The 16,928-nt window shown below is 39.5% G+C and overlaps 1 long non-coding RNA gene and 1 pseudogene across 1 annotated transcript in view; one reads left to right on the top strand and one right to left on the bottom strand.

The window, feature by feature from the left end:
- LOC144288096 (uncharacterized) overlaps window positions 1-16,043 on the top strand; it is a 66,689-nt gene extending 50,646 nt beyond the window's left edge. The window contains exons 3-4 of the long non-coding RNA XR_013356055.1: window positions 15,024-15,163; window positions 15,974-16,043. This is a non-coding gene — a long non-coding RNA (uncharacterized LOC144288096). The remainder of the gene's footprint in view (window positions 1-15,023; window positions 15,164-15,973) is intronic.
- Window positions 13,209-13,282, bottom strand: LOC144289609 (U4 spliceosomal RNA; annotated as a pseudogene).
- Window positions 16,044-16,928: the final 885 nt, after the last annotated feature.

Genomic DNA, 16,928 nt, shown 5'->3' on the forward strand with positions numbered 1-16,928 from the left:
TCCCTTGTTTAAATTTATTGCAGAAACAAGGTTTGTTGTAGCCTTCTCTTCAAATTCCTTCCAATTCCTTCAGAAAGAAGGAATTTCTTGGGGGGCCTAAGGGCTGTTGTAGAATTGGTTAGGCTCAGCATATTAGCATTGATATTTTCAAAAGGGGATTTGGTCTTGAAAGGCAAGAAAAAAAGTGGATTAGTTTTTCTCACAAAATGTGCAGCTTATCATGTTTTCTCTGTATCTCTTTCAGGCCTCTGTCAATTCAGCAGTTTTTTTTTTTTTTTAAATTGTATTTATTTATTCATGAGACAGAGAGAGAGAGAGAGAGAGAAGCAGAGACACAGGCAGAGGGAGAAGCAAGCTCCATGCAGGGAGCCTGATGTGGGACTTGATCCCGGGTCTCCAGGATCACGCCCTGGGCTGAAGGCAGCACTAAACCACCAAGCCACCCACGGATCCCCAATTCAGCAGTTTTTTAAAAAAAATCATTAAGTGTTCAATTCAAAATACATTTATTCTGTTAAAGGCAATGTCCTAAATGGCAGAAGAAAAAGGTGGTTATGAAGCAATTACTGCCGTCTAGAAACTTTCCATCTGGTAGTGGGGTCTGGGCAAATGTGCCATGCATGGTCCTTGTTAGCTTTGTCGATGTGCACATTTATGTTCTAGGCATTGTTCCTGGGGCTTTATGGGAATTAACTCATTTAATTCTTACAACAGCCACATAAAAGTAGTTCCATTATCATCCTCCTCATATTGTGGATGAGGTAACCAAGACTATAATGGAGACATCAAGAACTTTTTCCAAGGTAAATCAGCTGGGCTGTAGTGTAGACAGCATATGAGATGGATTGTGGTCCCTCCAAAATTCGTATGTTGAAGCCTTGACCTTCAGTACCTCAGAATGTGACTGTGCTTGGAGCTGGGGTCTTTTAACACGTAATTAAGTTAAAATGAGGTCATTAGGGTGGGCCCTAATCTCATATTACTTACAAGAAGAAGAAATGTGGACATAGGTAGAAAGGAAAGACCGTGTGATGCCATAGCAAAGTGGCCATCTAGAAGCCAAGGAGAAAGGCCTCAGAAGAATTCAATATAGCCAACACCTTGATCTTCAATTTCTAGCCTCCAGGACTCTGAGTAAACACCTTCCCTTCCCTTCCCTTCCCTTCCCTTCCCTTCCCTTCCCTTCCCTTCCCTTCCCTTTCCTTTCCTTTCTTTCCTTTCCTTTCCTTTCTCCTTCCTTCCTTCCTTCCTTCCTTCCTTCCTTCCTTCCTTCCTTCCTTCCTTCCTTTCTTCTTCTTCTTCTTCTTTCTTTCTTTCTTTCTTTCTTTCTTTCTTTCTTTCTTTTTTTCTTTTCTTTTCTTTTCTTTTTTTAAAGATTTCATTTATTTATTCATGAAAGACACAGAGAGGGGCAGAGACATAGGCAGACGGAGAAGCAGACTCAGGGACTCTGGGATCACACCCAGAGCTGAAGGCAGATGTTCAACCACTGAGCCATCTAGGCATCCCGGGAAACATTTCTGTTGTCTGAGCCACCTACTCTATGGTACTTTGTTAGGGCAGTTCTAGCAAACAAATACAGATAGGATTCAGACTCAGACTGGCTGATGTTAAGTGTTTAACATGCACAGCTTGGTTGTCACCTCCTTTAATTTATAAACCACATACGAGAGGTGCAAGCATGTGGCTCCATCAAAGGATGTAGCAATCAACTCTGATAATTGGGAGAGGATAAAAGCTCCTATATAAAGAGGTACTTGAGATGGTCCTTGAAGGTGGGAAGGATTTGGACAAATTCTGACAGTGGGTGAGAGGGCATTTCCAATGGAACAAACAGATGGAACAAGGGTGCTGTGAGTCAGAAATTGTAGGGTAAATTTGTCAAACTAGAAGCTGACCCACCCTGGATGGAATGGCCGGGTATGATACATTTGAATAGGGGGCAGAGAGCTCTTAATCTTTTATTACTTTTTTGGGGAGTATCATGTGCTTCTTTATACCATGGCCAAATCTGTGAATGTCTTTGCAGATTAATGTTTTAATTCCATAAAAATACAAAAAAATGTTTAAAAACAGCCATCAAAATAAATATTAAGAAGTCGGTAATTAAAAATCACATGTGCTTCTTTATGAATGCATCTGATAAGTTGATCCAGCAGCATGTCTAACCACCATAATTTTGAAGTAAGGATGCACATGTGTGGCATTTTGAAATGTCTGCTACATAGGCAGCATGATAGGCAAAGATTTGTAATGTCTGCCGAGAAAAACACAGAAGCCACAGTTACTTATGTGCTTTGTGGTCTCGTTCACAATCAAAAGAAATGCTAGATTTCAGTTAGAAATTAGTAAAAATAAAGATGTACTATTTTTCCATCCAAATTCATATGCCCCTGGCCTCGAGCAATGGTTTTTAATCTCTCTGGTTTTCTTCACTCCTTCTAGAATCTGATGCAAGTTACAGATCTTCCCGTCTCCCACTTCTGCAAAATAATAATAAAAAGCACATATACATGAAACCCAATTCTGTATGCAATTTGAGAAGATAAGTGGACTGCTAGCCTAGGAAGATACCAGACTGGAAAGACAGGTTCAGACTATATTATAGAGGATCATGAATAATAATAAGACTTTCTACTGAAATTGATAGCTGATGATAGAGAATTGGAAGGTTTTTAGTATCAAAATAATGCAATTGGAGATGTGCTCTCAGAAGACTTTCCCTTATCATAAACTATTTCTTGAAAAGTCAAATAATCTCATCTTGATTGTCCCTTCATTCGGTTTTTACAAATGTATGCATCACTACTCTTAAATACCTGCACAATTCTAATAATGCTTTTTTTTTTCTTTTTTTTTTTGTGGAATTTCTTAGTAATGCAGGGTTTTTGCTTACTAACATTGTGGAGAATCAATAGTATAAGAAGCTGCAGCAGAGTCTGCATTACTTCTGCATTGAAGGCATTGGTGACCACCATATCTCAGGTGTTGTGTTCATGGTCATGGAAGAGTACTGAGCCATTGATCACCTGCCAAGTATTCAATCCAATTTATTTGTTAAAGTGGCTGGGACAACTAGACAAGTACCACTACAGATGCTTAACCACAGAGCTGGCTTAACCACTCATCCATCAATTGATTTTTTTAGCCCATATGTCAGCCAAGAAACCTAAGAATAATCTCCTAACAGTTCATTCATTGGAATTCCACAGACTCAGCTGCTCAGGTGAGAGAGTGCCCTTCCTCTTCTCCTGGTGCCATCTGCAGCAGTTCCGCAGGATCTATCACAACACTCCTGGAGGAGGGAGTGGGTCACAGTCTCTAAGACAGAGTGGTGGTCTGCAAGAACCTTTCAAAACTCAGCGCCCTGGGGCTCAGCCTTAGAGAGAACTCTTGGTCAAAGAATACAGTCCTGTGGAAGTCAGCCAAATCCTTGACTCCACTTTGCAAAGCCACATGTGGATCCATAGCAACAATTGCAGGAAGCCTCTGACTTCTGTTTACTTCTATCACACCCTGTGGGGATCCTGGAGTAGTGCCCCCATAATCCTTGGCCAAACCTCTCTCAACTCCTAGGCTGTCCTCCCTTGTCAGCTCCAGCTTCCCATTATAGTTCCTTCACTTCTTTATTATGTAGATTAACCAAGACTTTCTTTAGCTGGGAGGAATCCTTCCTCTTTTAGAGGAGGGTGGAAGGAGGGTAGACAGAATCTGTGCTAATAGTTGCAGGATTGTCTTTGAAGGGTTGGATCATGGTGGGGGGGGTGTCGTGAACAATCCACATTAATCATTTTTGTCTTTGCATTGCGAGGTCTGAAGGCTACTCAAAGTGAAGGCAGTCTTGGAAGCCATGAATTTCCTGATGAAGAGAGAGAGTTTCAGAGAGGTGAAGTCACTTCCCTTACTCTTGGTTGTAAGTGACAGAAAAACTTAAACTGGCTTGAGTCAGAAAAGGGAATGTGTTGGCTTCCATAACTGAAGAGCCCTGGACTAGTAGACTCTTCAGGAGTAGCTGGATCCAGGTGTTAATGTGAATTTACCAAAATATCATTTCATCTTTCTGTTCTCTGTTGAACTTGTTCCTGAGTAGCTATTTCCTAAGTGGTAAAAGAGTTGGTCTGCAACAGCTCCATGTTACAATCTCAACAGAAGGAATATGCTTACTTCCTCGTGGTTCCAGGAAAAGTTCCAGGTTAGAAACTTTAGTCCAGAGTAGGCCATGTGGCCATCCCTGAAGCAGCTTCTTTAATTGTGATTGGCTGTGCCTAATTCTTGTTCTTGTAGCTGAATCTGGGATCCACTGAGCATGTGTACCTTGGGGAGAGATAGATGTTTGACCAAAGAAAACAAAATGCTATTAGTAAACAAAGGGTTGAAAGGATATTTGGCAGTGAAAAAAATAAAAAATGCCCACAGCCCTGCAGGCTACTTTCTGGCAGAAGTTTGCTGCCTGAACAAGATGTTGCAGGTACCCTGTGGTACAGTTTTCCTGTGAGAGCTCCTGGCAAAATGGCTGAAATCCTGAAGATTTCAGTAGAATTCCTAGCACTAATGCTTCCAAATGCCGAACCTCCGCGTGGTTCAGCTTGCCAGCCTGACCTCTTTACTCTTGTTTAGTTGGGGACCTGGGTTCCTCTATCCCCACCTGGCAGGACATGGCTAGATCATCTGCCTGGGACTTATTTCCTGTCTTATTCTTTCCAGGTTAGTTTCCCATGTACTGGGTTTCACTTTGCTGTTTCCTTGGACATGATGCTCACTCTATTTGGCACTCCACTTACCTCATGGTGTGCTTCCAAAAACAGTATCACCAGTTCTGCTTGATTGGTTTGGTTCTCTTTGTATTTCAATATCTGCTTGAAATTGAGCTAGTTTTGTTGCACCTTAGCTTGGATTTTGATGTAGTTGTTCAAGATCTCATTGTGGTTGCCGTTTCTTTTCTTTTTTTTTTTTTTTTTAATTTTTATTTATTTATGATAGAGAGAGAGAGAGAGAGAGAGAGGCAGAGACACAGGCAGAGGGAGAAGCAGCACCAGGAGCCCGATGTGGGATTCGATCCCGGGTCTCCAGGATCGCGCCCTGGGCCAAAGGCAGGCGCCAAACCGCTGTGCCACCCAGGGATCCCCGTGGTTGCCGTTTCTGCACCCATATGTGCCTACATACAACTCTGTACCCCTAGACCTTGAATACCATGCACCTTACATGTTTGATAGAATTCACTGATGAACCCATATGGGCCTACTCCTTTCTGTTTTATTTTTTTTTTTATTTTTAATTTTTTTTAATTTTTATTTATTTATGATAGTCACATACAGAGAGAGAGAGAGAGAGAGAGAGGCAGAGACACAGGCAGAGGGAGAAGCAGGCTCCATGCACCAGGAGCCTGACGTGGGATTCGATCCCGGGTCTCCAGGATCGCGCCCTGGGCCAAAGGCAGGCGCCAAACCACTGCGCCACCCAGGGATCCCTCCTTTCTGTTTTAGAAGGTGATTAATTATTGATTCAATTTCTTTAGTGGATAGCTGACTATTTAGATGGTCTATTCAAATCATATTTCTTTTTTTCTTTCATTTTAAACATTTTATTTAAATTCTATTAACCAACATACAGTGTAACACCCAGTGATCATTCCATCATGCACCCTCCTTAATGCCCAACACCCAGTTACCCCATCCCCCTACCACACCCTTTGTTTCCCAGAGTTTGGAGTCTCTCTTTGTTTGTCTTCCTCTCTAATTTTTTCCTACTCAGTTTCCCCCTCTTTCCTTATGGCCCCTTTCACTATTTCTTATATTCCACTTATGAGTGAAACCATATGATGATTGTCTTTCTTCGATTGACTTATCAAATACTATTTTTTAATTAAAGAATTCCATTCAATCCAAATCACATTAGGGAATCTCATACTATAAGACAGTTGCTGCTCTGTGCCAGACACTGTGCTAAGCACCATGGATACAGCAGTGAACAAGGAAGATCACAGTACCTGAACCAGGAATTTTAAAGTATGTTGAAAAAAATGTGTAAGAAAATACTTATAATTAATTATAGCTCTGACAGTACAATAGCACAACAGAAGAGCACACAGTGCCACAAGAAGAGGATTTAAATTAGACCACATTAAATAAAGGCTTTCAGAAGAATTTTCCACCTGCTTGATGGGCTCTGTTCACTTAGCCAGGCTTATGCCAGAAATCCTGAGCACCTAGCACCATGGGTTCCCAAAGTACCTGTGAAATGTAGCACTTGATAGCACTTCCTTTCTCTTATTCATTTTTGCATTTCTAGAATAAAGTACTTGACATATGTCCAGACTTCTCTACTCTGCTTTGTAACCTTGAGTTGGGGAGAAAGAATGGCCTTTCTTCCAGCTTCTTCGTTTTGAACATCCCATCCCCTTTCTTTTGTCCTCTCAATTCTAGGGGTGATAAATCTTTCTTGATGTTTCTAATATCTGACTAGCCCACCAACGTCTTTCTGTCTTTTGTTCTTTTAACAATTGTGCAATCTATTCTTTGTATTAAATCTGCTCTCTTTGAAATACCCAACATGGTTTCTGTTTTTCTAATTTGATCCTGACTGATACAAAAGTCAAAATATACATGTTTCAATCTTAACTGAACTTGATCTCTCTATGTGAAGCAGCTGTTGGGTAAAGATGTTGTTTTAGGGGGGAGAAATGGGTTCTAGTTTACAGCTTAGCCAATATTTCACAGTTTAACCTTAGGCCAACCATTTATGCCTGTGGGTCTCCATTTATTCATCCACAAAATGAAGGGTTGAACTTCATCACCTGTAGGATTTCCTCCACCTTAACATTTTATGATTCTGCGGTTTAATCTTAGCTTTATCTCAAATTTCTTGTGAGCAGTTTGCTAGATCTTCCAATTCTCTTTTTAGTGTATCTCTTTATACCTCCTAATGATTTTAGAAAGTTCTTCACTTTTACAGGCATTTTTCCTACTGAGAGCAACCTCCCTAGCCTAATTGCAGTTAAGTCCTCTTTGGGCTAGACTGGGTTTCTTAAGGAGAATTTAGCCATCCTAAATAACATTACTCCTTTTCTCACTAAGACAGCGTAAGGATGGCTTTGCTTCACATCTTGGTTCAATGAACTCTTAAACTCTTCTCACCCCTCTGAATTTTGTGCTAAACCACTTTCTCATTTAGTATGAAGCTACACGTCTCAGTAATTATTGCTGGCAAGTCAGTATTCTGTCTACACACTCTTCTTGACATGGAGCAATAATAGCAATCATAAAAAGAGTAGACCAAATGTGTAACAGATGCCAAGTGCAAATTGAGGTGAATGATTGTGGATAAAGAACTGTCATCACCTACATCACAAACATAACCAGCTGGTATCTGAGACATAATTTATATGGAAATGTGGAATACACCCTCAACCTTGAGCACTAAAGTAAAATAAATATTGTATTATAATGTTGATGAAACCAACAATACACTCAGGATATCCCCCACCAGTTTCAAACACGTATGCCTTTTAGAACTTGGTTCATCTCTCTGCCAAATTGGCCCAATTCTTACTTATGCTTGTGTAGCAAAACAAGAATCTTGGGCCAAAATGGCTGAGACAGATCTGGAGTCCTCATCAGTGGACAGCATCCTTCAGTGAGGCAACATGTGCCTTTCCCTGGTGCCATAGCAACTGCTAAGTTAGAGATTGAAGTTATTGTCAAGGGGATAGTAAAGAAAAGAAACAGAACACAGCTTTAGATAACATGAGTGATTTTTTTTTTTCTATTTCCAGGCATTCTGTAGTCATTCATTTTCATGGATTAATAACTCTGATTTCCAGGAAATAACAAGAGAAGAATGTTAATTTTTCAGTGTCTAGTTTAGGTATCTCAAACTATGTTTTGGATGGGCTTTATCCATTGTCCCAAGAGACAGTAGATGAGGAAATGCACATACCCACTGAGAAGGCGAACCTTTCTCATCTCTGGGTTGAGTACCAACATCCCCACTAGTCACTTAGGGGATTCTTTAAGAGCCACTTAACCACTTTGACAGCTTACCATAGATTGGGGAGAGGGTCAAAAGGAAGAGGGACTTGAGTTGGGATGTCAAATACTGAGGGATCTTTTCTAGCTTTAGAGCCATGAAGAGAGAATGCCTCATGTTATAATGTTTACTATCATTTTGGAGTCAGGGATCTAGATTCCTTCAATTCACATTTCATCTTCCAATTATTTTTCCTTTTAAGCCTCTCAGAGACTCTTCTATCTACCCAACAAGTCCTTCCACAAGACACTCTATTGGGAAAGAGTTTATAGAGTTTATTGACACCAAATACCATGAATATCATTAATGGTATCAGTATCTTCAGTCTTATTAAATGGTGCTCATTTGAATGATTGACTGGTGATATGTAGGGGTCATAGTACCCCTCAGGAAGAAAGAGACACAGTGGTATTAAGTACTGGATCCCATTCTCTGGTCCAGACAATGTTGTTCAGCAAATAAAGTTTACTTCTGTCTATTGTTCTATTGTTCTTTCCCCCGCCTTTTCCCTTAAGGGATCTCTTATCTCCTTTCCTTTTCTCTCAAGCTGGTATCCTCATTTTCATTCTCCCTTTAAAAATCTTTCAATAATGGATCTAATAAACTCATTTACATTGAGTTATGTAGGGCAGATGGGACTTAATGTGTCCATTATCATAATCGGTTGAGATAAAAGATAAGAAAGCATGATGGGGGAAGTACCCAGAGTAGTTCACATTTAAAAGGAAATAAACTCATAAATGGAAGAAGTAAGTGTCTAATTACAAGATGGATGACATCAGTGAGTTGGTAGGAATGTTTTAAAACTCCAGAATCATTCTACCTCCATGACCATCCCTTCATGGGTAATCTTTCCTAACACTAGTAGCCTCAACTACAGACATTAAAACTGACATATCCAATTCTAGAATTTGGATTTTGGGGTGTTCTTCACTCTGAACTGACATCATGAAGATTTGCATTTCTTGTGGGGTGGAGATGGTCCAATTTTACATGGGAAAGTCACTGATCTCATTATATATGTAACTTACATGCTAAAAAAGCATGTAATCAAACACATTTGATTTTTTCTTCCACTCCACTTTTATTTTATTTATATCATTTTTAAAGATTTTACTTATTTATTCCAGAGAGAGAGAGAAAGAGCATAAGCAGGGGAAGGGACAAACGGAGAGGGAAAAGGAGAAGTGGGCTCCCTGCTAAGCATGGGCCCAAAATCATGACCTGAGCTGGTCAGATGCTTAAGCCACCCAGGTGCCCCTCCACCTTTAAAGTATATCATATGGAGAAATCTTTTATAAAGCCTCTGGATGAAAACTATTTAGGTCCCTGGACTTTTCTAGTCATTCTTATGGAATAGACATCCTTACAATAACTTTACATCATGGAGATGATCTCTATGAATAATCAGAATGTCTAGAAGATATCAATCAAAATTACAGAGCTCATTTAAAATGAAATTATCTCTGCATTTTCAACTCTTGAGAAAAGGTGGTTTTCTGAAGCTCTCAAAGTGGTCCCATGAAACCCCCCTCACTGGGCTTTAGGTAAAGAAGGTGATACCCCTTCCCTTACTTTCTTGGGGAATTAGAGACTCAGAATAGCAACACCTCTTTTTAAGGAAACATCCCCATTCTCTTCACATTATGTCCAATTTTTCTAGCCTTGGCATTGCTGAAGGATCAAGAGTACGGAGCTAGTTCTCCAACATTTCCTTGAAAATTATATATTTGTGTATTTGTCTCGCACTCATTTTGATTAATTGATTTTATCTTAGGATATTTTAGTTGAAATTAAGAGAGGAATAGTCCCATTCTAACATCCTCCTTTATCAGTTAATTGGTCTTTCCTGTAGTGGTTTCTGTTTGTAAGTTGGAGTTGGGTAGGGTCCCACTGATCAGAAACATTTGGGTACTCTCTATTCTGTAGCTGCAAGCACAGAATTGGTATTTTATGTCCAAACAATGGCTACATGGATTCAGAAAGGCAGTCATTGATTAGACATCTGTTAGATATCAGAGAGACTTAACTTTGCTAATTTAAATTTTCCTTTCTGCATTTAAGTTCCATGGGACAGTCTGTAAAGTCTTTATAATCATGGATCATGTTTCTCTAAGTGTTGTTCTTGCTCCCTGGAAAACCAAATATAAGAACTATTTTAGTTATGATTTTACAGATGGAAAGTTGAATCAGAGATATTCTTTCCAATGTGCATGCCAATGAAAAACATACTAAAATCAATCCTTGGTCTCATTTCACCAGTGCATTGTTTCCCCAGCTATACATCATTACATTCTATGTCAACATAGGGACATCACTGTTCTACCACCCGGGGTAGTAGTGTTGGTTAAGGGTGATACAATCATCACAGCTTATGGTAAATGCAAAAATGTAACATAGGAGCATAACTGTCATACTCCATCCTAGCAGGTCATTGGTCAACATTAGTGTTTCTCTTTCATTTCCATCTTATCTTTTGTTTTTGCAAAGGGCCATTTTCTAAAATTCTGCAAATATGTGGCATGACTTTCTGGATGCCCTAAAGTTTATTACAACTTTTTTGTGTTATTTCACACATCTGGTGATAAATCTTTTATTAAACTTAGCTTAGAGAGAATGGCAAGTTCAGTTATCTGCCCAAAAGGCTGGGCTTGATTATAAATAAACCAGCATTTATACTCTTTTTTGGCAGAGCACTTGGTAAAGTCCTTTGTTGATAAAAATATTCAGCTTTATCATTGGTAAATATAGCCCCCCCTTAATATGGCTCTATTTTTATACTTTGCTTTTATGTGCCTTCTCATTATGAAAGATATTCCTCTAGTAATGACCAAAGCTCACCACGGGTGGTGGTGAGGTGATTGGCATGAAACCAATGCAATCAGTTGGAATTCAGAGGTAAAAAAAAAAAATAATTAACTTACTTATGAGACAGTAAATCTTTTGATTTAATGGATGTGTGAATATTGAATCCATGATGGCTTTAAACCATGTCCACCAATTCTATGACACTCTTCCCTACAAGAAGTGGAATTTAATTCCCCTGCCCTTGAGAGTGGGGACATAGTGATTCATTTCCAGTAAACAGCATATATTGGACATGATTTTATATTAAGTTTGTAAAAGGCAAGGCAACTTCAGCCTTGTTGTCTGGGGTCTCTCACCCTGGAGGAAGATAGCATGATGGCATGAGATGCATCAGCAGCCCATGGAGGAGCTATGTGGCAGAGAACTGAACCTTCCTGTCAACAGCCATGTGAGTGAGTCGTCTTGGATACAGATCCTCCAGGTCCACTCAAGCCTTCTGATTATTGCAGTTCCCCACTGATATCTTGACTATAATGTCATGAGAGATTCAGAGTCAGAATGACTTAACTAAATCTTTTTTGAATTTCCTTTTTTTTTTTTAAACTTCCTGACCCATAGAATCTCTGAGGTGATAATTGTTAAAAGCCTCTAAGTTTTGAAGGTAATTTGTTATGTAGCAATAGATACTAATACACCTCTGAGCCAAGCAGTACTTTTTCAATGTCTCTGAAATGGAGATTCATTGAAGTTAAATTGAGTTGAAGAGTCAGGAAGGTCCTGGTGATAAGATGGAGGAAAAGATGTTCACTAAGTGTTAGATGGTTTGATCATATTAGGAAGAGAACTGGTGGGCATAAAAGTAGAGTCTTTGGGAAAGTTGCAAAAACAGCAGCAAAAACTATTGGAGGATTTTCCAGTAAAGATCACTGAAATTATTGAAGATGGCAACTGGTAAAAGAGGATTTTGATATTGATAGAAAAGGAGAAAATGGAACACATTTTCTTTTTTTTCCAATTTGTTAAGATTTTATTTGTTTATTCATTAGAGTCACAGAGAGGCAGAGACACAGGCAGAGGGAGAAGCAGACTCCCTGTGGGGAGCCCGATGTGGGACTCGATCCCAGGATCCCAGGATCATGACTTGAGCCAGAGGAAGACACTCAACCACTGAGCTACCCAGGTGCCCTAAACACATTTTCAAGGGCATTTTCATTTACCAAAAATAGAATCTTCGGGACAGTCACACACTAGATTTGGCAGTGAATATATTCAAAATAGAAAAACTTAATTCAAATCCAATTTGAATATCCCAGCAGAACTGAGGAATCCCTATTCTTGCTGTAAGAAAATTATTTTTCCAATGCCCCAGGGTCTTGCAGTATCCCTTGCAATTTCCTTACACCCTGCCTATACCTAAATGATAATGAGGGACCTAAATAGAGCCTTTATTAGTCTCTCTTTGAGCTTCTTATTTTGAGAGCATCATCTCTTTCTTGCTGGTAGAGTCCTTGGAGATTCTTGTGAAACCCAGTGTTGTTCCTTTGTCTACACCAGGGATTGAGCCTTATCAGTGGCAGGGTCACATTATTTTTATTTATGGTCCAGCAGAGTGTCCAGCCCACAGTAACTAGTTAATACAAGTTTAATAAATATATAAACAAACTCAGAGTAGGTAGAATCAAAACATATAACAAGCAAGGGAGGGAGAGAAAACATATTTGTCAAAGGAGTGTACTCTGTGTGAATCTAAGAAGTAATACACTCCATCCCCAATATTATGGAACATGGGAATAATATAGGAAGCTGTATATCTTTCAATTCTTTTCAGATAAAACTTGACCTGTAAGGGTAAGAGCCCTGTTTAGAGCCTTCTTTTATCTTTTCAGTTTTCTCTTTCAGTTTTATTAACTTAAGAAGGCATTTAAACTTTTATATCCTTATTTCCTTCATCTACAAAACAGGGGTAACAATACCTATATCTAAGTGTTGTTATAGGGGTTTAATGAAATTATGTTTCTAAAGTATTTAGTGTAGGGTCAGACACTGGGACAGAACCCAGTAAATGAATGCTTTTCTGTTTTGTGAGGTTTTTTTTCTCAAGGCATAATGATTTCCCAAAAGACATACTAAGTTGAAAATTAAGTCAATATAAAAGCTTAAGCCAATGTATGCTATGGATAATCTTTCCTCCTTTATTCAATATTATAAATCTTGTAGTCCAAACATGTTAGTCCCATCTGAGTCCCATACACTTGGACAATTACTCAATCAATAATTATATGTTGGACATTCCCATCCTTTCCTCCTTCCTTCGTCAGCTAGGCTTCTGCCTCAGGGCCTTTGCACTTCCTGTTTCTCTGTCTCAAAAGCTCTTCTCTCAGTTTTCAATTAGCAATAATCGTGCCTTGGATAAACCTCATTGGCTATGATACTGCCACTGCGCAAAGCTAAAAGCTCTTCTCCCAGATATTAACGTCTCCATGACTTGCTTTGCTCAGATTACTATGCAAGAGGTCTTCCCGTTTACTCACCTTTACTTTCCTTCATAAGCCTTATCACAATCTGGTATGTAGCATACCTACTCCTTGGTGTATTATCTGTCTTCCTAATCCCAATGTAAGATCCAGGAGTGTAGAGATTTGGTGTGTTCACTGCTGAGGCCCACTTTATAGAACAGTGCCTAGCCCTTGATGGGCACACAATAAATACTTGAAGAATGAATGGTTGAATAAAATTCTAGGAGTTGCAAGGATAGCAGTATGACATCACATCTTAATGACAGCATACAGCCTTCCTACATGCATTTGTCCATTTGTTTCTTCCCACCTACTGGAATATCCTAACTCCAATTATCAGATCCATATTGTTAAACTCCATGTTTTTAAAGTTAATCTTCAACTCCCAGCCCCAACTGTCAACTTTTCCCAGAAAGACTTGTTCATTCAGTGCAATTTTACATCAATATATCCCTTCTCTGACATCCCTTAGGATAAATAATTGAACGAGAGAAGCTATGTGATGGATTGCCTATGTTTAGGAAGGATAGTCCGTGCTTTGGTGGAGGCAATCTCTTTTAAATTGCTTCAGTCTCTAGTTTTGTAAGAACAAATACCTATAAACTCACCTGATGTTTGAAGCTGTGTCCTCCTTTTAGAGCCTCTTAGGCTGGCCCCATAGGTGAGGAGGGGCAAGTACACTGCATGACTCAATTTCAAATATATTCACTTTCTGATTAGATAAGGGAAAGAGTATATATAATGTCATAATTCTATTCCAGACCCAGGAGACGTAAAAGATGACTCAGTCATCATGCAGAGGTGACAGGAACATGAGGCATTTCCCAAGAGCCAGGGAATGAACAGAAATTTGGCTGTAGGATCAGATGGTTTGGGTTCAAATTCTCCTTCTCCTTCTCAACGAGCTCTGTGTTCTTGAGAAATTTGTTTAATTTTTCCAAAATTCGGTTTTCTTCTCTGAAAAATGGTAATATTTGGCCAACTTGCCACATAAGGATGATCTAGTGATTTGCTGTCTGTGAAATGGCTTCATGAGATATTAAGAGTTTTATATTAAGTAAAATTTACCTTTTATGTATTTTATGCCCAGATGCTGTGGTTTGAGTAAATAGCTCCTGCATATCATAGCTAGGCAAACACCTAGGTAAGGGCTTTGATAGAACTAGAAGCTACTAAGCTTATTTGCCAGGGCTGCCATGACAAAATACCACAGATTTGGTGGCTTAAATGACAGAAATTTATTGTCTCATGGGGCTGAAGGCCAGAAGTTCTAGGTCAAGGTGTCTGCAGTGTTGGTTCCCTCTGGGGACTGTGAGGGAGAATCCATGCCTCTCTCCAAGATTCTGGTGTTTTCCCAGAAAACATCTTTGGCTTCAGAAACATCACCCTGATTTCTGTCTTCTTCATGGGGCATTTTTTCTACATGCATATGACTGTCTTCAGATTTTCCCTTTTTGATAAGGACACTAGTCATAACGGATTAGGGGCCACCCTAATAACGTCATCTGAATTTAACTAGTTATATCTGTAACAAAGGGGTTAGGACTTCAACATATGAATCTTGGGGAGACACAATTCTACCCATAACAATTCTGTACCCAGAACCCCCTGCCTGATCAGATTCTTGAGAGGCAAAACTTTGTTTCTGAATTAATCTAATGTATCTTCCCTTAGGATATGTACTCTTTCCTCCAGCCAATAGACTTCTGTGATAATTTTCCTGGACAGCAGTGGTGAAAGGAAGAAAGAAGAGCAGCCTGCCTCCTGGGAAATAACACTCTATCACTCCCACTGTTTAGAATCACCGGCATAAGGTGACTATGCAGAGTAACTTTTAGTTGGTTTTATTGTTGTTGTTAAACCCTCTATAGACAATGCTTCCCTTTATTGCCAGCATCTAGGGCCTATTGCTCTCACTTTCCTGCTCTTGATAAACCATCACCAGACCTGCCCAGATAATCAGCTCATAGCAGGAACTGCATTAATAATTTCCCAGGAGGCTTCTCAGTGGCGATGCAAATAGTTTTACCAAGACTCATCCACAAGTGAGCACACATGCCCAGATATGCTTGTTAAGAAAAATAATCCAGAACTTGTACAAGAGAGTACACATAGTCTTTCAAAGACATACTGGGGTATAGTTTAACAAGCCCATCCAAAGACTATTTAACTGTCTGTGGGAATGTACCTTTTATGGCTCTGCTCTTCTACTATTAATTAAAGACCCAGACTCCGTGAAGTTACATGTTAACTTGCAGGTTTTGTCTAGCTGAGATGCAAATAATTCATGTCCAGTAGAAAAGATAACCACTTTAAGGCATATACTTAGCAGTATTATTATAACTTTCCTTCTTAAATGCCTATAAATACCCAGTTCCTCAAAATATTCTTTTAATCAAATTTATCATCTTAGTGGGGTCATAATTAATGAGTTAATACAACTTTGACACCAGTCAAAATGCACCAATCTGCAATAGAAGAATGTGCTGCAGTCACATCCCAATTTTTATAGTGTGTGGCTCATGTCCACTAGAACTGCTCAATGTTCTGAAGTTTGATAGATGAAGACACAGATATTTCTTCTGTTGAAGATATTTCTACTTCTTCTCTCCTTCTCACTCCAGCCCTTGTCAATGCCTCTTCAGATCAATGTTCCCCGGTCAGGGCAGGAAAGAGCAACAGAAGAGGGAAAGGGCAAGTTTTGTTCAATACCTGCACAAAAAAATTTAAAATAACATTTTTGAGGATGTGAGGATGATCTGGCTGCAATGTCTGTCACCTCGTTGATCACTAGGGTTGATTTGTGTGATCTGCCTGGCTAGGTGGGTGTTCCCTTCCTTTCTCTTCATTCCATGTGCATCCCTTGAGAAGCTGCATGCTTGGTCAAGGAGGATGACCCTCCTGGATAGAGGAAGACCATTCTTCAGTCAAGGGTTTAATAGTAGCTGTACACCCCTGCTGGAATCTCCAAACAAGCTCTCAAGGTCCATTTGTAGGAGAATGTAGGGTAGTCAAGCTTCTAAGACTCCAGACACATCCCAATGAGATGCTGCATGTGGCAGTCTGCCTTTCTTTTAAAATAAATAAAATAAGTAAGTAAAAGAAGTAAAAGAAAAAAAAGTAGTAAGTAAAAGAAGAAAACTTTTGAGTAGAAAGTATAGGTTTTCCCTGCTGTCTGAAAGTAGAGTGTCAGGATGCCTGGGTGGCTCAGTGGTTTAGCTCCTGCCTTCAGCCCAGGGCATGATCCTGGGGTCCCAGGATCGAGTCCCACGTCAGGCTCCCTGCATGGAGCCTGCTTCTCCCTCTGCCTATGTCTCTGCCTCTCTCTGTGTGTGTCTTTCATGAATAAATAAATAAAATCTTAAAAAAATGAAAGTAGAGTATCCTATGAACCCTTTCATAAGTCCAAATAGTGTAAAGCAAAGAAGCAATTACCATAACTTATCTGGAATTTTTTGGAGTTCTTCTAGACCCCCAAAATAACCTCTCCTGAGGCTTTTCTGATACCCTAAGACACATCTTGCTAACGGATGCACAAAATAAATTGAGATAAAGCACTGATGATCACAGACATATTCA

The sequence above is a fragment of the Canis aureus genome, chromosome 1 (genome assembly GCF_053574225.1).
Source record: "Canis aureus isolate CA01 chromosome 1, VMU_Caureus_v.1.0, whole genome shotgun sequence".
Taxonomy (NCBI): Eukaryota; Metazoa; Chordata; class Mammalia; order Carnivora; family Canidae; genus Canis; species Canis aureus.